Raw genomic sequence first — 22,850 nt, forward strand, 5'->3', positions numbered from 1 at the left:
TGATGCATTACATAGCTGACTCAGAACATCAGCTGTAACTGCTCCACATTCTTCTAATATCTTGTTAGATATGTCATCTCCTCAAAAGAGCATTTATTTTTCAAAGATTTTATGATTTCTTCTTTTTTCACAAGAGGTTGTTAGGCGAAAATTAATCTGATTAAGATTTCTCAAAACTGACTGTTCCATGTGCTGCTTGGCCTTTTTCTTTAGAACTATTCTCACCAATTTTTTACCTACATTTAAAAATGGTTGTTAAATACATTATCTACTTGTGTACTGTTGGTTAAGATAGTCTCATTCTCTTTAATAGTAATACTATCTACCCCAGTAGTCACTTTCCCTGTCTCCCTTCTAACAAAATTCAATATTTCGTGATTTCATGACACGTTTTCTTAGTATGTTAGAATAATTTTTATAATGTAAAATTACTTCTGGTGTTTAATTAATTCTTGCTGTCTCATGCAGTTTTCTTTTTCTTTCTGAAGACACTGTAATACCTTTGGTAATCCAAGGTATCTTTGAAAACTATTTGTTGTTGCAGTTAGTAATTTTTTTGGGCAACAATGTTCAGAAAGGGATATAAATTCATCAAGAAATTTGTGGCATTTATCATTAGCGTTTGACTCATTACATACATCTTCCCAATTAACATTTCTTAAACGTTCGCTGAAGTGCTCTATAGATATCAGATTGAGCAACTTTACACTTTTACTTAGCGGTTTCTGGACTGTACACTCTGCTAGATTTTATAAGTTTATCAGTTGTGCATCATGATCTGACAATCCATTTATCACAGGGAAAGTGTGGGTCAGTTTTACATCCTATTGCTGTGCAAATACATCTATTAGAGTGCTACTATCTTCAGATGTACGTGTAGGGAAAACGATTACTAATTCTAAGTTATGTCATTAATAACACTTCTGGTTCACCACAGATTAATAACTTCTTCTTTCTGTCTGACAGAGAGCATGATGTGTAGTAAGACTTTTTTTATGAATAGGTCTGAATCTCCTAATGGGGACATGTACACTATTGCTAATATCAACACTACATTATCTAACTGTAGTTCACATGCACGAACTTTAAACTGCTGATTGAAACAGAATTTGCTTACTTTTACAATTTCTTATTTAAATCCTTGTTTTGTGTTAATGGCAACTCCTCCTCTATCCACATTAGATCTGCAGCTGTAAGTTGCTAAATTATACCTATTTATACTGACAATTTCTATCCCCACAGTTACCACTACTTTATTTTTTATTCCCCCCATGTTTTAGATGAAGTAAATTGATACTACCCTTAACTTTATCTCTAATTACAGTACATGAAGCTTCTTTTATACTATTTTTCTTGATTGTTGTCTGTCTGGAGTTTCACTTTAACCTAAAAAATCTGTCTGCCTGGTCCCCACTACCCACAGGGATCATCACTTGTGTGACTGTGGCCCTCCCTAAAATGGACCACTTGCAACTATGTTACGTTTTGGTCTCTCCTTTTGTTAACAATTAGGTCTGGTTCTTATTATTTTTTTTTCAAGCATTGACTACATGGAACCAAAATAATTATGGACTAAATATTCACTTGCTGTGAGAGATATAAATACAAAAAAATATAAAAATGGTCCAGTTAACCTAACTGTACACTAAATTACGTGTACAACTACCATATAACATCTATTGCATATGGGTGGATAAATAAAATGAAATAAAGACCACATCCCAACAGTATCACCAAACCACCAATGTTGCCACAACGTGCACTTAACTCAGTTAATGTCAAAGTGGTTCATGTTACCCCACTGTCCTATTTTACCCCATTTTACAGGAGGCTTTTAAAATAAACGTTAAAATAAATGTCTTAAATGAATGTTAAAAGGAGGCTTAAAAAGATAAGCTTTTTGCTCTGATTCCTTCAGGAATTTTAAAATATCGCTATGTAATTATACAATATTATATAATATTAAAATATCGAAATATAGTGAGATTTTTGCACCTTTTAGTTACATATGTAGAGACGATTCCATCTTCTGAACAGCATAACAATAAAAGTTAAATTAATAAATATTAAATTAAAGAGTTCTCTCAGTTGTTACTCTTATTGCTGTAACCTAGATAGATATTTAGCATACAATATGTGCCTAATTAGAAATAATGTGACAGGTGTCAGTAACTAATTTCTCTAGTACTGTGAAACAGCGAAAGTAGTGCTGCTGACCTTTTATATTATGTCGTTGCTTCGTCACTGGCAAGCTATGAGCGCAGTATCAGGCATGCTGACAAGTCACGTACGATTTATCAGGAAATATTCATTTTCCTTCTTTATTGTGACGATAGCCTTAATCTTGAAACAAAGTAGTGCTTGGTCTGATGGCTGATTGGGGTATGTTGCCAGAGATGCAAAATGTCACATCAGAACATAAACATTTGACCAGTGAGTTGTGTTGTATGATTGTCATGTGTACCGTACATTTACATTATTCTGCAAGGCAGAGTGGTTTTATAGAGAGATGGTGGGTGGAGGGTTTGGGCCGTCGTTAAGTAAAAGAGAAGCGGTACGTTTGAAGGGAGTGAGAATGGGCGGGTTTCTGCCTTAGTATAGCGCTAATATCCTCTCACTGAGTTAACCATTTTTTTATGGACTGTGGAGTATTAGATATGGTTTTGTGCTATATTTCTGTGGTCATGAACAGTGTAACCGACTCAAAAAAGCTTGAAGTAACGGTTTCGGAAACAAAACGGATCTTAAGTGGTACTAGCAGCCCAAGATTCATGTCTCACAAAAACCTTTCACATGCCCCGTACAGTTTTAATCGTTATCTGTTAAATATTGCGCCTTTCCATCATGCGAAATTTATTGTAAGTTGCTTTGACCGTGTTAAGTTCCTGAAACCAATTTTAAGAACTTTCGACCAACTACGAAAACAGTAATTACAAGATGTAAACACGTTTTACTGTGTTAGCGAAATTTTCTCTTTCATATCGGTGTTACGATGTGGACCAATTGACTTAAAAAATTATGATTTTTGCATACATTCTGTTAAATACGCCCTCCCCAAAACTTTTTCAGTTGGAATTTCATGAAATATGGAGGGTTATTGTTTAAACTTACCGAAATATAGTGTCTGCTTGCGGTATTACCCAGTTTTTTTTTTATAAATTGTTTCTCTGAGTCCAGAAAGAGTGCCTTTTTTTCCAGCTGTGTATAAATTCAACGTCTTCATTGTACATTAAGGAATTCATTGAGAAGAGTTCATTACTGCGTCTTTCACTCAGTGTTTTGTACTCCATCAATCGATCTCTGTATTCATCCGTTAACAATATACATTGTATGGATGTAGTCAATTACAATATAGTTTCTTATCTTTAATTTGTTTCAAAAACTTGGATAATAAATACATTTTATACCAGTATATATAAATATTATTTTTCCATATTCAGATATTCTTCAATGCTATAAAAACTATGTGTTACTAAAAATTGTTGAAGATCTACCTTGAATTTAAGAAATCCTTTAATTTTCTTTATTGTAGAAGGTAATGCACTAAAAAGTATTTTGAACTGGTATTTTATGTAAGCATAATAGGCACACAGCTATGATTCAGTGTTGCAACCTTCCCGAAGCATTCTTAGCACATAGCAGCATTTACTTAATTTTTTACTCAAAACATCTAGATGCTTTTCAAGTGCTCATCCACCCATATAATGAGGAATATTGTGAATGGAGCTTGTGCAATAACATAGTTCCCTAACTCAGCTTTCTCTTCTTCTAGCTTTACGTTTAATATTACTGAAATTCATCAATACTGTTTTATCCTTATTTATGATCTAAGCATTATCACTAAACCATTTTCCTGTCTCATTTATTGTCCCAGAGACACTGCTGTAGATTATCCTCAGTGTATCCTTTTATGAAAATGCTAGTGTCATCAGCGAACATCACAGTTTCTGCAACTGTCAGATGGTTTGGCAAATCGTTTATGTACATCAAGAACAAGAGGGCCTAACACAGAACCCTGGGGCACTCCATATCTAGTTTTTTGAAATCTGAAAGACACTCTTTGCCTTCATGACATATTTGTACTTTCTGCTGCCTATCAGAGAGGTAAGACTTGAAACATTTAAAGGCAAGTCCCCAGACCCCATAACATTCTAGTTTCATAATAGTCATCTCTGATTGAATCAAACGCTTTAGATAAATCTAAGACTATTTCACATCTTAATTTGTTCTTGTACAAGGCATTTAGAACCATTTTCTTAAATTGGAAGACTGCCGTTTCTGTGGATCTGTTTTTTCTAAACCCGTTTTGAGCGTTAGTCAGTGTTTTATTTTTATTCAGGAAGTGAGCTATCCTTTCATACATTACTCTTTCACTATCCTTTTTGTGAAGTGGCTTTATCATGGAGAGTTTTAGTTTTGATGAGAACACCCTTGTCCTGAAAGAAGTATTAGTAATGTCCACTAGGTGAGTATCTACACTGGTAGAACTATGTTTGATTACCTTGTCTGGAATTCCATTAATACCACAAGACATTTTATTTTTTAGTTTATTAGTAGCATTTGTAACTTCACATTCTGTTACTGGGTAGTCTTTTCACAAGTTGGTACTTTTATGTTTTTGTTGTTTGAATTGCACAGACTTTTAATTAGGTTCGGTGCTATGTTCACATAATGTTCATTGAATATATTGGCTACCTGTTGATCATCTTCTATCACTTTACCCTCACTTTTAATTTTGAAATTATGAGTCTTGGTTTTACGCTTTCCCATTGTTTATAACATTCCAATTCGATTTTGATTTATTGCTTCCCTTATTAATGTATGTATCATTGCTTAGCCATTTTTCTGCCTTTAAAACTTTCCTATAGACCCTTCTATATTTACTGTAGTATGGTTTTATTGTTGTATTTATTTTAGCATGTTTGCTTAGGTTTCTAAGGGTGGTTGCTGATTTTTTTTTTTTAAATCCCTTGTGTTACCCCATGTGTTTGTCTTCTCACTGACTTTAATTCTTTGTGACAGGAATGCTCCATTGTAGCAGTATTTATAATCAGTGAGAAAACTGTCATACTTTCTGTCTGCAATATCAGTTTGTTCTATGCCCCACTGCACCCTTTTTAGCATACAATTAAATACCCTTACGTCATTTGCATTAACAAGTCTTCTTTGTACGTATTTTTCAGTGACTGTGTGTTTCTTATTGTTCTCATTTAAAGCCATATGGTCAGAAAAGCCCGTATCTGTTACTTCAACATTGTACTCACAGCTTTGTTTGTTGGTAAATATCTGATAGTGTTGTTTCAGACCCATCCCCATATCTTGTAATTTCCTGCACTGTAGGTTGCATGTTGTACGTGTTAAACAGATTCAATAATTGTATCTTGTTCGTATTACTTTTGTTATAATTAATGTTAAAGTCACCAAGAACTATTGTGCATTTTGACCTGCCTCTCAATTCATTTAAAAGAACATTTATATAATAAGAATTGGGTAAAGTAATCTAATGGGAACCTATAGATGCAAGCAATGATAGTTTGACAGTCTGTAAGTTCGCAAATACAACATTCAAAATATTTTTCTGCGCACTTCACCTTGCTAAGTTTTACCTCTGTATATCACATAATGTAGGAGAAACTGCAGTGTTCTCAAACAAGTTAATGAATAGGTTAGTTAAAAAACGTAAAATATGTAGCTATTAGATGCTTTGTTAATTGGTATAATTGTTGTTGGTCTGCATTAATCTTACTTTGTACTTGGAATGTCTGAAAAATAACGTGTTGTATCAATATAAAGGAAGGCAACTTTATCACTAATCAACAGTTGTTTTACCTGCTACCATGTTATCTTTATTTAATTAAAATGGGAAATGGATCGTATTTTACTAGTAATTGAAATAGGAACAACAACAACAACAGCTTTAACACACAAATGTATCAATCCTGTTAAAAATGCCTCTCCATAAGTGGTTAACAATTAGGCGCAGTTTTTCTTATAATTTCATCCTTTGTATTGTATATTGGTCTGAAACTGTATGGATAACAGTAACATATTCAGCCAAAGAACATATATTAATATACTGTTAAACTGCTATTGGACCATTTATTTATACTTGAAAGTAGGCCCTACTTGCACAAATTGTAACTGGAGTTACGAACTATTTTACTTTGAATCGTCTGAATTTCAATGGATTCGTGAAATTCACTGTTATACTGTAAGCTACTTGTGGAGGACTTTCGTAACAGGAAGCTAATTTGGAACTAACACAATCACTTAAGAGGATGTTTGGTCTTTTCAGTCATTCCAGTATTTAAGTTTCCCAAACAGTCAGAAGCATCAGTGTAAAGGTCATTCTGGTTTTGAAAATAATGTCTTGAAGGTATGTGATGTTCCTTCAGAATTCTTCCGGTGAACTGCTATCAGATGTTTTTGCCCAGTCCAAGCTGCATGCAGTCGTTTCATGTTACACATTTGACTAAGGGTCATTCATGGTCGGAGGGACATTTTACTGGAAGTTGTAAAGTGGTAAAATTATTGTTAATTTATTCTTGCACTGTTGTCTACACTACATTCTTCTTGCCAACAATGAAATTTTTGGTGAGAATGGATTTTGTATAAGGTTATAACTCCAAGAAGATAGTGCTACTTCTTGTGATTATTCCATCATTTTCTTTGTTTTCAAGGCATGGTTTTGACAATTTAATAGTAGTATTTTAATGAAAATGTATAAGAATTATTTTACTTACATTTTAATGTACAAAATAAAATGAGAAGACTGCACTGCGGTACTAATAGTCAAACTATAGAAGCTTTAGAAAATATTATCATCGTCATCTTGTGTCTAAAGACAGGTTTGATGCATCCTTTTAGGCTGCTATATCCTGTGCAAGGCTCTTTATCTCTGAGTAAGGAATCCTACTGAATCTGCTTGCTGTATTTCTCTCTTGGTCTCCCTCTACCTTCTACAGTTTTTGCCCTTCTCCATCCTCCACCCTTTTCCCATTTCTCTGAAATGTGATCCCTTGATGTCTCAGAATGTGTCCTATCAACCAATCCCTCCTCATAAAGTTGTTACAAATTCCTTTCCTCCCCAGTTCTTTTTAGTGCCTCCTAATTAGTTACAGGGTCTATCTGTCCATCTACTTATCTAATTGTGACCTGTTTCTGTAGCACCAGATTTAGAAAGTGTTGATTCTCTCCTTGCCTAAACTGTTTATTGTCCATGTTTCATTTTCATACATGGCTACGCTCCAAACAAAGAAAGGTGACAAAAAGAGAGATGTCAGTAACCACTGACCTGTTTCACTACTGACATCATTTTCTAAATTTTTGAGAAGGTGATGTATTCTAGGATAGTATCTCACCTTCCAACAATTAATATCTTCAGCAAATTGCGGTCTGGGTTTTGGAAGGATAGTTGTACTGAGAAAGAGAGATCTGTGTACACTCACCGGATTTTATGATTGCATTAAATAATACAACAGCACTGGTTGGTATTTTCTACCGCTGGGTCAATGGAAGCAACAGATTCCACACAGTAGCTTCAACCTGTGATGTAATGGTAGTGGTGTGTGTGGTATCACTACGGCACGGTGTTTTTGAGTTGGTTCTGTTTGTAGGCGTTGTTGAATTTTATGATGCGCCTCTGGTGTTGGATGTGGACGTGCATAGTTTAACGTGTGGTGTTCGGTTCATTTGATTTGAATTTTGGTTGTCGTTGTGCTAAAGTGGTTTCGAGTTTAGGTAGTTGATGCGGTAACGTTTTGTTATTTGTTTTGGTTATTCTATGTCTGTTGTATATTTATAGTAGGTTAGTTGTGTTTTAATTCATGAAGTGAATATGGAGTATTTGGGTATCTCTAAATTGTTGGAGTTTTTGTTTCCACTTTCTGGAGTTGTCGGTGTTAGTTTTTTGGTATCGATAGCTGTGGTTAAGCTATAAAGGTAAGGAGAATTTCAGATTCCACCTTTCAGCGATGTAGGTGTTGGGGTTGAATTATATAGGTAAAGGGAAATGTCAGATTCCTGTGGTTTTCTTGGTGTTGCGGAATGTTGTAATTTAATTTTTTTATATCATTTGTTTTAGGATGGTGTGGTGGTCTTTTTTATTATTACATCTTTACCATGTCCCCCCCCTCCCCAACTCCCAAATTTCCATGGTTGTCCCATTAGCTTCATTTTACTTTTGGTGTGAGACATTATTGTTTTATTTTTATTTTTGTTAGTGTGTGAATGTAGTGATGCCATCATCAGTTTTGTATATCCTGCAACTAGCCATTTCTGCCATATTGGTGACATCATCTGTCAAAGCAGATGAATAGAATTGGACACTTTTGTAATGCCCCGTGGCCTATCTTGTGTGAATTACAGTATTCTCGCAGATAAATTGAAGTTTCATGGGATTGATGATACATAGCCAACCAATGGATAATATCATCGAACAAAAAAAAAAAAAAAATGCAGGAAGTTGTACTTAGTAATTCAACCAAGTCTGGGGTCATAATGCTGACTGGGGAGAAGAAATATCGCTGCGGTTCCCTGATGCTCAGTCTTAGGTGAGCTATTGGTCTTCGTATCTACACCTACATCTATACTCCACAAACCACAATGAGGTGCTTGGCATAGCGTATATCCCATTGTACGAGTTATTAGGGCTGCTTCCCATTCCATTCAAGTATGGAGTGCAAGAAGAATGATTGTTTTAATGGCTTCGTGCCTGCTGTAGGTATCCTTATCTTATTCTTATGATGCCTGTGTGAGAGAAATGTAGGGTACTGTAATGTATTAGTAGAGTTGTCATTTAAAGCGGGTTGTTGAAACTTTGTGAATAGATTTTCTTGGGGTTTTTGAGCCCTGCAGTTTAATTCCTTCAGAATCTGTGACATTCCGCCACAGATGAAACATATATGTGACCATTCATAAGGCCCTTCCTTGTATGTGTTAAATATCCCCTGTTCGTCTTATGTTGTATGGGTCCCGCACACTTCAACAATATTCTAGAACCAATCGCAAGAGTTATTTGTAAGTAATATGTTTTGTAGACTGATTGCGTTTCCCCAGTATTCCACCAATAAACTGAAGTTTACTGCTTGTTTTTTCCATGACTGAAGCTGTGTGATCATTCTGTTTCATATCCCAAGTGTTACATCCATGTAGTTGTATGAGTTGGCTGATTCCAACAATGACTATTGTCATCGAATACTAGGTTTTTTGTTTTGTGAAGTGCACAATTTTACAAGTCTGAACATTGAAAACAAGTTGTCAGCCTCTGCACCACTTTGAAATCTTTCAAAGATCTGACTGAATATTTGTGTACTTTCTTTCTGACAGTACTTCATTATAGATAACTGCATCATCTGCAAAAAGTCAGAGGTTACTACTAATGTTGTCCGCAAGGTCCTTAATATATAACATGAACAGCAAGAATGTCAACACACTTCCCTGGGGCACATCTGAAGTTAATTCTACATATGACGAAGACTGTCCATCCAAGATAACATGCTGCGTCCTCCCTGTCAAAAGGTCCTCAGTCCAATTATAAAATTCGTTTGAAACCACATATGATGGTACTTCAACAATAAGCATAGATGTACCAGTGAGTCAAATGTTTTTCGGAAATAGACACATACTGCATCTTCCTGACTGGCTTGATCCAGAGCTATCAGTGTATCATGTGACACAAGTGCGAGTTGGGTTTCACATTGTCAATGCTTTCTGAAACCTTGCTGGTTGGCACTGATGAGGTATATGTAAATAATCTTCCATGTAACCGATGAAAGCAGAATAAGTTCTTTTTGGAGACAACATTAGTATTGTAATGAATCCAAGCATAGATACAGAAACAGAATAAATGATTAGCAAAATTCTTAATAGTGCCATTGACTTGTTTCTGCGAATGGCCTCGTCCTCAGTTTTAAAAAGACACAGCATACTCAGTTCTGCACATCTAGAGGTGCTACACCAGAGATAAGTGCAAGACATGGTGAGGAAATTAAAAATAGGGTGTAAACTTCAGCATTATTGGGTGTCAATACTGATGAGAATTTAAATAGGAAAAAATGCGTTTTGGATCTCCTAAAACAACTGAGTTCAGCCACATTTGCACTTAGTCATTGCAAATCGTGGGGAGAGACAAATCATTAAGATGACGTGTTTTGTGTATTTCCATTCAATAATGTCGTAGTGAATAATGTTCCGGGGAAATTCGGATAAGAAAGAAAATCTTCGTTGCACAAAAAGATGCAGAAAGAATGTGTGATGCTCACCCACGATCATCTTGTAGACATCTGTTTAAGGAGTTGGACATTCTGACTACTGCTTCATAGTATATTTGTATTCCCTCGAAGTTTGTCTTAAATAATTCACTACAGTTCAAAAAGAGTAATGATGTACATAATTACAATACCTGAAGGAAAAACAGCATTCATTACTCCACTTTAAGATTGTCTTTAGCACAATAAGGGGTGCACAATGATGCAACAAAAATTTTTGATCTCTTTCCAAGTGATATAAAATGTCTGACAGACAGCAGGGTAAATTTGGAAACAAGCTGTGAAAGTTTCTCCGTGACAGATCCATCTATTCTGTAGAAGCATTTCTGTTACTGTAATGTGTAAAAGGTGGTGGGTAGGAATTACTGACTGGCATCATATGATATCTTTTTGTTCTTTTTGGAAAAAGAATTAGAAACTCTCAGAATGTAAACTTGTGTACAAATTAATTTGTGATGTAAATGTAAAATGACTCATTCCTCATCAGTACATCCTATTGTGCAAAATGAAAGTGACTTGCTAATTAATTTCCTTCCTAATAGTCAAATCTATATTTGATAACAAATTGCAAAACTCATCTACTACTTTGTGTCTCATTTCCTTACCAAATTTTCTCAACGTCACATGATATAATTAGACTGCCTTCAGTTATCCTTGTTTTGCATTTGTTGTTGATCATATCATATCCCCATTTCAAGATTAGATTAGATTAGATACAGAGTTCGTTCTATAGACCAAGAAAGAAAATGATTCTTGTGGTTGTGGAAGACGTCAAATTATAACACAGAAAACATAGAACATTTGACTATAATACTCACTTCTCTGATCATTTATCAAGAGATGGTCAAAATATGTGAATACGTTACACTAAACTGGAACTGCTAATATTTACAGAATTAATCAAATGTCAGAATGGAACACAGTCTTTCAAACTCTGTTTAATCTGTGCTTTATCTGAAACCAAGTTTTTAATGGTTGCTGGTAGTTCATTGAAAATGTATGTTCCTGAATATTGGACCCTGTTTTGGACCAAAGTAAGAGATTTTATATCTTTATGTAGATTGTTCTTATTCCTAGTATTGATTTGCAACAAATTTCAATAAGGAATAAATATACTGAGAAGCAGTGGTTAGAACAGTCTGTTCCTGGCATTGATTTGTAAATGATGAGCTTGAAATGAGTTTATTACATGCTTCCGCACTTTAAAAACTTTTGCTTGTTTGATGAGTTACCCCAAATATGATCCCATATGACATAATAGAATGAAAGTAAGCAAAGTATATATATCTCCTACATCTGACATCACTTGTGTGCCAAATATAGAGTTATTTAGGCATGTCAGTAATTCAGTGGTATTTGCTTCCCTTCCGACTTTATTTTAGAGTTGTAATCCCAGAAATTTAACAATGTCAACCTCTTCCAACTGCAAGTCTTCATATGTTATACACATGCTGCAAGGAAATCTCACACAGGTTCTGAATTGCAAATAGTGCATTTTTTCAAAGATCAGCAACAGTGAATTAGCTTTAAACCATTTATTAATGTAAGTGAAAATTTGATTAGCAGTCATTTCTAAATCTGTACTCGACTTGGTATTTATTGCAATGTTCGCATATTGCAATGTTCGCATCATCTGCAAACAAAACAAACTTACCTGGCAGTGTTACATGCGAGACATCATTAATGTACACAAGAAAAAGCAGTGGATCCAAGATGGAACATTGAGGAACATCACATGTAGTTAATTCCCAATCAGATGAAGACTCATTGCTTACTCAAGACATTGTCCATTCATTTCAGCTTTTCTTCAGAGTCCTTTGCTGTCTCTGACAGAATTACGATGTCATCGGGGAACCTCAAAGGATTTATTTCTTCTCCCTGAACTTCAGCAAGGAGAGCTGCATCAAACCAGTTGCAGGACTGAAGACAACAACAACAACAACCTGAACTTCAATTCCTTCTCCAAATGTTTCTTTGGTTTCCTTTACTGCTTGGTCAGTGTACAATTTGGACTGCTTCCCTTTAACATCTCTCGACTCTTATAACTACAGTCTGGTTTTTGTAAAAGTTGTATATAACCAGTTGCTCCCTGTATTTGACCCCTGCTACCTTCAGAATTTTGAAGCGAGTATTCCAGACAACATTGTCAAAAGCTTTCTCCAAGTCTACAAATGCTATAAACACATCTTCTAAGAGAAGTTGTAGGGTTAGTATTTCCTCATGTATTCCTACATTTCTCCAGAATCCAAACTGACCTTTACTGAGTTTGGTTTCTACAAGTTCTTCATTCTTCTGTAAAGAATTCATATTAGTATTTTGCAGCCATGACATGCTAAACTGTTATATCAGTAATTTTCACATCTGTCTCGACCTGCTTTCTCTCCAATTGAAAATATTACGTTCTTCTTGAAATCTGAGGGTATTTTGCGTACTGGGTAGAAGAATTTTGTCATGGCTGGCACTTGCAAGGCTGTCACTAGTTCTGACAGAACGTGGTCAATGCCTAGGGCCTTGTTTAGACGTAAGTCTTTAAGAGCTCTGTCAAATTATTCTCCCCCTGCAGATCCAGGGGTAAGAATAGGCCGTAGGTATTCCTGCCTGTCGTAAGAGGCGACTAAAAGGAGTCTTACACCTTTCAGCCTTAATGTGATGGTCCCCTGTAGGGTCTGACCTCAATTCTTCAAAATTTTTCCGAAAAGTGAGCTAATTCGGGAAGGGCACCTTACACAATGCATCGTGTCCATCGTGCCTTGAGATCTGTAGCCCGCTTTCTTGTCGGCGCATTCCAGTCCTGCTCATTCTCCATCTCTTGGGCAAGGACACCTTCTTAGGTGTGTTTACCACCATGCACCATGCAGTGTCACTTTGTGCCAACGATGACCATGGACTTGTTCCAGCACAGTAGCCAGACCGTTGTGGTGGGGCCGCCATGTACCCTGTTGGTTGTAGCCCCCTGACAACATAGGGATTCCTCTGCTGATGGCTGCACTGTTAACTCCCCACGTATGCCAAGGAGTAGATGCCTGTCACCCTGGGACATCGGGACTCCCAGCAGTGACCATACTGCCAGGTGGCCTTTGCTGCGGCTGGCTGGCACCCGTGGGGAGGCCCCCTGGTCTGAGTGGGTGGCATTAGGGCGGATGATGCACGATGAACTGTACCACATGCTCACACTGGTGATCAAACACCAGCAGTCTCTAAGCGTTCTAAGTCTCAGTACAATGTAAGGAAGTACGACCCTAAATCATTGGCTTCCCTGGCCACACCATAGGAGGAACACCATGCTAAGGATGGCAGCGAACCTTATTCACTCTGGTACCTCGTATGTACAAGAACTGACGGGGACTCCTTTGTTTTGATGAAGCCACAGTTTTTTGTAGACCATTTAGAAGACAAGTGCGGTCGGGGTCAGTCTTGATAAAAACAGCATCCTTTGCCCAGTCAAGAGGATTACTCACTTGTGACAAGCTGGGGGATGTTCCATTACCGTCACACCCCATAAGAGCTTAAATATGGTCCAGGGTATTATATTTCACAGGGACCTTCTTTTGCAGTCTGACAATGAGCTGCATGCAAACTTAGTGATGGGGCATTCATTTTGTCCGGTGCGTCCATCGGGGTCCGAGGGGTAATCAGGTTGCCACCAGTGCCTTCCTTTTGGCCTTCTAGGAGGACCCATTGCCCAAGAATGTCAAGGTGGTGGTCTATTGCGTGATGTAAAGCCATGTATCCCTCCCCCTATGTGGTGCTTTAAGTGCTGGAAGTTCGACCATTTGTCTTCCCGCTGGACTTCCAGCGTCACATGTCGAGATTGTGGGTGTCCATCACATCCCAATAATCCATGTGCCCCGCCTCCTATCTGTGTCAACTGCGGAGAGCATCTATCCTCTTGGTCACCAGACTGCAGGATTTTACAGCGCCAAAGGGAAATCGTGGAATAAAAGACCCTAGACCGACTGACACCTACACTGAGGCTAAGAGGAAATTTGAGCATCTACATCCTGTGGCTATGACCACCTCTTAAGCCCCTGCTATGAGAATAGTTGTAGCCGCATCCGTTCTGCGAATTCCGGTTGGCTCTCAGAGCCGGAAGACTACACCTGCCCCCTTGATGGTGGGGGCATTTCCCTTCCTGTTGCTCCCACACCACCTACCTTGGGAGCACTGCCCCCCCCCCCCCCTTCACCCCCTCAACCATCAGGGACACCTGTCCCCACTTCCCAGCCGGAGAAGTTTGAATCTTCTTCTTCTTCTTCACCTCTCACTAGGAAGGGGTCCCTTGGGTCACTCCCTTCTCAAGTTTCTGCTAGTGGGAAAGATTACTCCCACCAGTGGCTGAAGTGCCCAAAAGTAGCTAGTCATAGGGCTTCGCGATCATCCTCAGTCCCGTAGACTGAACCAGTGAAATCCTCCCAGCCAGAGAAACCCAAGGAGTAGTGAGAGAAATCCAAAAAGAAGACCCCCTAAGGCCAAGGGATTTGCGGTTGCACCCACACCACCACTACCAACAAGCTTTGCTCCTAAGGATGAGATGGAGATTCTGGAGTCTGTTGAGGACCCAGATCTCGCCTGACCCACAGATACCATGGATACAGACTGCTCAGGAAATAAATTGGTGGCTGCAGGTGACCCTGAGGCGTAAATTGCCTCATCGAATGTTCCATGCCTTCTCAGCCTCTTGATCACGTCATGCTCTAGTGGAGTTGGGGTGGTTTTTTCCACTGCCTGGCTCAGCTACTGCAACTGTTTAGCTTGACACCCTCTTTCTGCATTGCCCTCCAGGAAACCTGGTTCCCAGCAATGCAGAACCCTGCCCTCTGCAGCTATAACGGATATTACAGGAACAATAGTGACAACAATCGAGTGTGAGGTGGAGATTGTGTCAATGTTCTCAACTCGGTATGTAGTGAACCTTGCCCCTTCAAACCTCTCTTGAAGCTGTGGCCGTCAGGATAAGGATGACGCAGAAAATAACTGCCTGCAACATATATCTTCCTCCAGATGGTGCAGTACCCCTGAACGCATTGGCTGCACTGATTGATCAACTCCCTAAACCTTTCCTACTTCTGGGGGATTTTAATGCCTGTAATGGCACCGTGCTCATTGGCCGAGGCAGAGAGATCAAAAATGTACTGTCACAACTCAACCTCTGCCTCTTAAATACAGGTGCCCCCACACATTTCAGTCTGGCACATGGCACATATTTGGCTATTGATCTCTTCAGTTTGCAGACCTGGCCTTCTTCCATGTATCCACTGGAGAGCACATTATGACATGTGTGTTAGTGACCACTTCCTTACCTTCCTGTCACTCCCCCAGCATCAGGCGCACGGAGGCCTGCCCAGATGGGCTTTAAGTTATGCGGACTGGGAAATTTTCACCTCTGCTGTCACTGTTGAATCTCCCTCACATGGTAATATTGATGTGATGGTTGAGTAGGTGAGTACAACTATCATTTCTGCAGCAGAAAACGCGATCCCTCACTCTTCAGGGTGCCCACGGCGAAAGGCAGTCCCTTGGTGGTCACCAGAAGTCGATGAAGCAATTAAGAAGCGTCGGCGAGCTCTTTAGTGGCGTAAGCGGCACCCTTCCCTGGAGCACCTCATAGCCTTTAAACGGCTCCGTGCCCACGTTCGCCAACTTCCCAAACGACGGAAGCAGAAGTGCTGGTCGAGACATGTCTCGACTATTGTGTGTCATAAATCACCTTCTCAAGTCTGGGCAGAGATCAAACGTGTTTTCGGGTACCAGACCCCAACAGGTGTTCCCGGTGTTACCATAAATGGCGTGTTTTCTATCAACGCAAATGCGATTGCTGAGCACTTTGCTTGAGCCTCTGCATCGGAGAATTACCCCCAGCCTTTCGCACTCTCAAATGGCGGCTGGAAGAGAAAGTGATTTTGTTCACTACACATGACAGTGAATCCTATAATGCCCCATTTACAGAGTGGGAGCTCATCAATGCCCTTGCACATTGCCCTGACACAGCTCCTGGGCCTGACCAGATCCACAGTCAGCTGATTAAACGTCTCTCATCTGACTACAAGCAACATATGCTTGTGATCTTCAACTGTATCTAGTGCGATGACATCCTTCCATCGCAATGGTGGGATAGCGCCATCATTCCGGTGCTCAGTCCCGCTAAAAAACCGCTTGATGTGGATAGCTATCGGCCCATCAGCCTCACCAACGTTGTTTGTAGGCTGCTGGAACGTATGGTGTGTTGGCAGTTGGTTTGGGTCCTGGAGTCACGTGGCCTACTGGCTCCATGTCAGGGAGGCTTCCGCCAGCATCACTCTACCACTGATAATCTTGAGTCCTTAGAGTCTGTCATCTGCACAGCCTTTTCCAGATGCCAACACTTGGCTGCTGTCTTTTTTGATTTACAAAAAGCGTATGACATGACCTGGCGACATTGTATCCTTGCCACATTATATGGGTGGGTTCTCAGAGACCCACTCCCGTTTTTTATCCAAAACGTCCTGTTGCTCTGTACTTTCTGTGTCCAAGTTGGTGCCTTTCACAGTTCCATCCATATCCAGGAGATTGCAGTCCCACAGGGCTCCGTATTGAATGCGTCTATTTTTAGTGGCCATTAACAGTCTAGAGGCAGCTGTAGGGCCATAAGTCTCGCCTTCTCTATATGCGGATGACTTCTGCATTTCTTACTGCACCTCCAGTACTGGTGTTGCTGCGCGGCCCCTACTGGGAGCCATTCACAGGGCGGTATCATGTGCTCTAGCCCATGGCTTCCAGTTCTCAGGCGCGAAGTCGTTTGTCGTGCACTTCTGTAGATGTTGTACCATTCATCCGGAACCAGAACTTTATCTTACTGACGATCAACTCACTGTAGTGGAGGCATATCGATTCTTAGGACAGGTTTTTGATGCCAGATTGACTTGGCTGCCTCATCTCTGTCAGCTTAAGCAGAAATGCTGACAGCACCTCAATGCCCTCCGCTGCCTGAGCAACACCAACTGGGGTGCAGATCGCTCTAAGCTGCTGCAGCTCTACAGAGCCCTTGTTCAATTCCATCTTGACTATGGGAGTGTGGTTTATGGTTTGGCAGCGCTGTCGGCGTTGCGTTTACTCGAACCAGTTCACCACTGTGGCGTTCACCTAGCGACTGGTTCTTTTAGAACGAGTCTGGTGGCTAGTGTCCTGGTGGAGGCCGGAGTCCCTCCATTGAAGGTGCACAACTGCTCGCTAGTTACATTGCACATGTTCATAGTTCTGCGCATCCAAATTATCGTCACCCACATCGGCGACCCAGGTGAGGGCTAATGATTGTGGTTCGCGTGCGTTCCCTTCTGTCTGAACTGGAGTCCTTCCCTCTACCACCTCTGCTTGAGGTCCATTCACATACAGCTCGATGATGTACACCTAGGCTACCGCTTTGCCTGAACCTTCCACATGGCCCTAAGGACTTAATGTACCGGGGCCATGAAGTGGTTTGCACCGATAGCTCAATGGCTGATGGTCATGTTGGCTTTGCATATGTTCATGGAGGACATATAGAACAGCACTCCTTGGCCAGTGGCTGCAGTGTTTTCACTGCAGAGCTGGCAGCCATATTTCGTTCTCTTGAGCACGTCTGCTCATTCCCAGGCGAGTAATTTCTCCTGTGTACTGACTACTGACTCCTTGAGCAGCCTGCAAGCTATCGACCAGTGCTACCCTTGTCATCCTTTGGTAGCGACCATCCAAGAGTCCATGTATGCCCTGGAACAGTTCAGTCGTTTGATGGTGTTTGTCTGGACCTCAGGTCACGTCAGAATCCCAGGCAACAAACTTACCGACAGGCTGGTCTAACAGGCTATGCGGAAACCGGTTCTGGAGATAGGCACCTCTGAACCTGACCTGCATTCTGACTTATGCCGCAGGGTTTTTCGGCTTTGGGAGACGGAATGGCATAACAGTACGCACAACAAACTGTGTGTCACTAAGGAGACTACAAATGTGTGGAAGCCTTCCATGCGGGCCTTTTGCAGGGAGTCAGATGTCCTCTGCCGACTCTGTATTGGCCACGCTTGTGCGACCCACAGTTACCTCTTATGCCATGAAGACTCGCCTCAGTGTCGGTGCGGTGCCCAGTTGACAGTGGCCCATCTTCTGGTGCACTGTCCCACTTTGACTGCCCTGCGATGAAATCTTGGGTTACCAGACTCGTTGCCGCTAATTTTATCTGACGTTTTATTCGTGAGGGTGGGTTTTATCATTTGATTTAAGTTTTAGCACATGTCCGTTGTCTCTGTGTTCTCCAACCTTGTGCTTTTAGGGTGGAGGTTTGAATGTGTTGCAGAGTGGCTGGCTTCTCCTTTTTATTTTCATGGCCAGCCAGCCATGGTCTTCTGCTTTGTTGTTTTTACTCTCTTCATCTCGTTCCTGTGGTTTTTTTGTTCCTCTTTTGCCCATTTACACGTTTGTTGCCCTTCATCATTCTTGTGATTTTTTTTCCTTTCATTCTGTTTCGTGTTGTCAGTCTAGTTTGTTTCATTCTCACACTTGTGGCATTGTTTTATTCAGAACAAGGGACTGATGAGCTCATAGTTTGGTCCCTTCCTCCCTCTTTTAATCCAACCAACCAATCAAATTCTTCTTGCAGTATCATGTATTCCATTTCATCTTCATGTACATCCTCTTCCATTTCTATAATATTTCCTGCTAGTTCATCTTTCTTATGTAGATACTCTATATACTCCTTCCATCTATCGGCTTCCCTACTTTGCTTAGGATTAGTTTTCCATCTGATCTCTTGATATTCACACAGCTGCTTTTCTTTTCTCCGAAGGGCTCTTTAATTTTCCTGCAAGTCTGTTTTCCGTAGTGATATATGCTTCTAGATCCTTACATTTGTCCTCTAACCATTCCTGCTTGTTGTTGTTGTTGTTGTTGTGGTGGTCTTCAGTCCTGAGACTGGTTTGATGCAGCTCTCCATGCTAATCTATCCTGTGCAAGCTCCTTCATCTTCCAGTACCTACTGCAACTTACATCCTTCTGAATCTGCTTAGTGTATTCATCTCTTTGTCTCCCTCTATGATTTTTACCCTCCACGTTGCCCTCCAATGCTAAATTTGTGATCCCTTGATGCCTCAGGACATGTCCTACCAACCGATCCCTTCTTCTAGTCAACTTGTGACACAAACTTCTCCCCAATCCTATTCAGTACCTCCTCATTAGTTATGTGATCTACCCATCTAATCTTCAACATTCTTCTGTAGCACCACATTTCGAAAGCTTCCATTCTCTTCTTGTCCAAACTATTTATTGTCCATGTTTCACTTCCATACATGGCTACACTCCATACAAATACTTTCAGAAACGACTTCCTGACACTTAAATCTATACTCTATGTTAACAAATTTCTCTTCTTCAGAAACGCTTTCCTTGCCATTGCCAGTCTACATTTTATATCCTCTCTACTTCGACCATCATCAGTTATTTTGATCCTCAAATAGCAAAACTCCTTTACTACTTTCAGTGTCTCATTTCCTAATCTAATTCCCTCAGCATCACCCGACTTCATTCGACTACATTCCATTATCCTCGTTTCGCTTTTGTTGATGTTCATCATATATCCTCCTTTCAAGACACTGTCCATTCCGTTCAACTGCTCTTCCAAGTCCTTTGCTGTCTCTGACAGAATTACAATGTCATCGGCGAACCTCAAAGTTTTTATTTCTTCTCCATGGATTTTAATACCTACTCCAAATTTTTCTTTTGTTTCCTTTACTGCTTGCTCAATATACAGATTGAACAACATCGGGGAGAGGCTACAACCCTGTCTCACTCCCTTCCCAACCACTGCTTCCCTTTCATGCCCCTCGACTCTTATAACTGCCATCTCGTTTCTGTACAAATTGTAAATAGCCTTTCGCTCCCTGTATTTTACCCTTGCCACCTTCAGAATTTGAGAGAGAGTATTCCAGTCAACATTGCTTAGCCATTTTCATTCCTTTCCCCAGCCGATGTTCACCAATTTTTCCATCTCTATCAGTTCCTACTATTAAATTGGAGTCCCCCATCAAAATTAAATTTTTGTCTGCTGTTACTATCTAAATAATTTCTTTTGTCTAGTCGGACACTTTTTCAGTCTCTTCATCTGTGGTGGGTGTGGACTTTGCATATCTTGTCTAAGGTATCTTCCTGTCACTGCCCCAGCATCAGGCCCACGGGCGCCTGCCCAAATGGGCTTTAAGTATGGTGGACTTAGAAACTTTCACCTCTGCTGTCACTGTTGAATGTCCCCCACACGGGAACATCAATGCGATGGTTGAGCAGGTGACTACAACAATTGTCTGCGGCAGAAACCGCGATCCCTCGCTCTTCAGGGTGCCCCTGGCGTAAGGCAGTTCCTTGGTGGTCATGGTCACCAGAAGTCGCTGAAGCAATTAAGGAGTGTCGGCGAGCTCTACAGCTGCATAAGTGGCACCCTTCCCTGGAGCACCTCATAGCCTTTAAACGGCTCTGTGCCCACGTTTGCCAACTTCCCAAACGACGGAAGCAGAAGTGCTGGTCGAGATATGTCTCGACAATTGGGTGCCATATATCACCTTCCCAAGTCTGGGCAAAGATTAATGTGTTGGGTACCAGACCCCAGCAAGTGTTCCCGGTGTTACCATAAATGCCGTGTTATCTATCAACGCAAATGCGATTGCTGAGCACTTTGCTCGAGCCTCTGCATTGGAGAATTACCCCCAGCCTTTCACACTCTCAAACGGTGGCTGGAAGGGTATGTGATTTTGTTCACTACACATGCCACAGTGAATCCTATAATGCCCCATTTACAGAGTGGGAGCTCCTCAGTGCCCTTGCACATTGCCCTGACACAGCTCCTGGGCCTGATCGGATCCACAGTCAGCTGAGTAAACATCTCTCATCTGACTAAAAGCGACATATCCTTGTTATCTTCAACTGTATCTGGTGCGATGGCATCCTTCCATCGCAATGGTGGCATAGCACCATCATTCCGGTGCTCAAACCCAGTAAAAACTCACTTGATGTGGATAGCTATTGACCCATCAGCCTCACCAACGTTGTTTGTGTAGGCTGCTGGAATGTATGGTGTGTCGGCGGTTGGTTTGGGTCCTGGATTCACTTGGCCTACTGGCTCCATGCGAGGGCGGCTTCCACCAGGGTTGCTCTAACACTGATAATTTTGTGTCCCTTGAGTTTGCCATCTGAACAGCCTATTCCAGATGCTCACACCTATTTGCTATCTTTTTTTCTTACGTAAAGCATAAGACACAACTTGGTGACATCATACCCTTGCTACTTGTATGAGTGGGATCTCCATTTTTTTTTTTTTCAAAACTTCCTGTCGCTCTGTACTTTCTGTGTCCAAGTTGGTGCCTCCCATAGTTCCATCCATATCCAGGAGAATGGAGTCCCGCAGGGCTCTGTTTTGGGTGTCCCTCTATTTTTAGTGGCCATTAACAGTCTAGCAGCAGCTGTCAGGCCATCCATCTCGCTTTATCTGTATGCAGATGACTTCTGCATTTTATACTGCTGCTCCAGTACTGGTGTTGCTGAGAGTCGCCTACAGGAAGCCATCCACAAGGCACAGTCATGGGCTCTAGCCCATGGCTTCCAGTTTCCCATCATGAAGACGGGTGTCATGCATTTGTCGGTGTTGTACCGTTCATCTGGAACCAGCACTTCACCTTAATGAGGATCCACTCTCTGTAGTGGAGACATATCGATTCTTAGGTCTGATTTTTGATGCTTGTTTGACTTGGCTTCCTCATCTTCGTCAGCTTAAACAGAAGTGTTGGCAGCACCTCAATGCCTTACACTGCCTGAGCAACACCAACTGGGGTGCAGATCGCTCCATGCTGCTGCAGCTCTACAGAGCCCTTGTTCAATACTGCCTTGACTGTGGGAGTGTGATTTATGGTTCAGCAGAGCGCTCAGTATTACATTTGCTTGACCCATTGCACCATTGCAGAGTTAGACTAGCGACAGGGGCTTTTAGGATGAGTCCGGTGACAAGCATACTGGTGGAGACTGGAGTCCCTCCGATGATCAGATGTGCACAACTGATTGCCAGTTTAACGTTGCACACATTTATAGCTCTCCTGAACATCCTAATTACAGTCTTCTTTTCCCAACCATGGCAGTTCAACTCCCGCGTAAGCTGCCCAGGTCAGGGCTAATGATTGCAGTTTGCGTGCGATCACTTCTATCTGATCTGGAGACCTTCCCTTTAACACCTCTCCTCGAGGTCCATTCATGTACACATCCATGTAGGTTGAAGCTTTGCCTGGACCTTACGCGTGGCCCTAAGGACTCTGTTAAACCTGCGGCTCTCTGCTGTCACTTCCTCTAGGTTCTTGAAGTGTTCCGGGGCTCTGAAGTGGTTTACACCGACGGTTCGATGGCTGATGTAATGTTGGCTTCGCCTTTGTCCACACAGGCCATATTGAACAGCATTCCTTGCCCGATGGCTGCAGTGTTTTCAGTGCAGAACTGGTGGCCATGTCTTGTGCACTTCATTGTATCCGTTCATGCCTCGAGGAATCAGTTTCTTCTGTGTACTGACTCCTTGAGCAGCCTACAGGCTATCGACCAGTGCTACCCTCG

General features: G+C 41.0%; 1 protein-coding gene across 4 annotated transcripts in view; it reads left to right on the forward strand.

Annotated features, from left to right (window-relative positions):
- The first annotated feature begins 2,239 nt into the window (after positions 1 to 2,239).
- Positions 2,240 to 22,850, forward strand: part of LOC124615642 (E3 ubiquitin-protein ligase RNF34) — an 82,038-nt gene continuing 61,427 nt past the window's right edge. The window contains exon 1 of one of the 4 annotated variants that reach the window (XM_047143657.1): positions 2,240 to 2,433. The gene's annotated coding sequence lies outside the window, so the exon portion shown is untranslated. Of the gene's footprint in view, positions 2,555 to 22,850 lie in introns of all 4 variants that reach the window. The other 3 variants (XM_047143673.1, XM_047143683.1, XM_047143665.1) reach the window with 3 other exon arrangements.

The sequence above is a fragment of the Schistocerca americana genome, chromosome 1, assembly GCF_021461395.2.
Source record: "Schistocerca americana isolate TAMUIC-IGC-003095 chromosome 1, iqSchAmer2.1, whole genome shotgun sequence".
Lineage (NCBI taxonomy): Eukaryota > Metazoa > Arthropoda > Insecta > Orthoptera > Acrididae > Schistocerca > Schistocerca americana.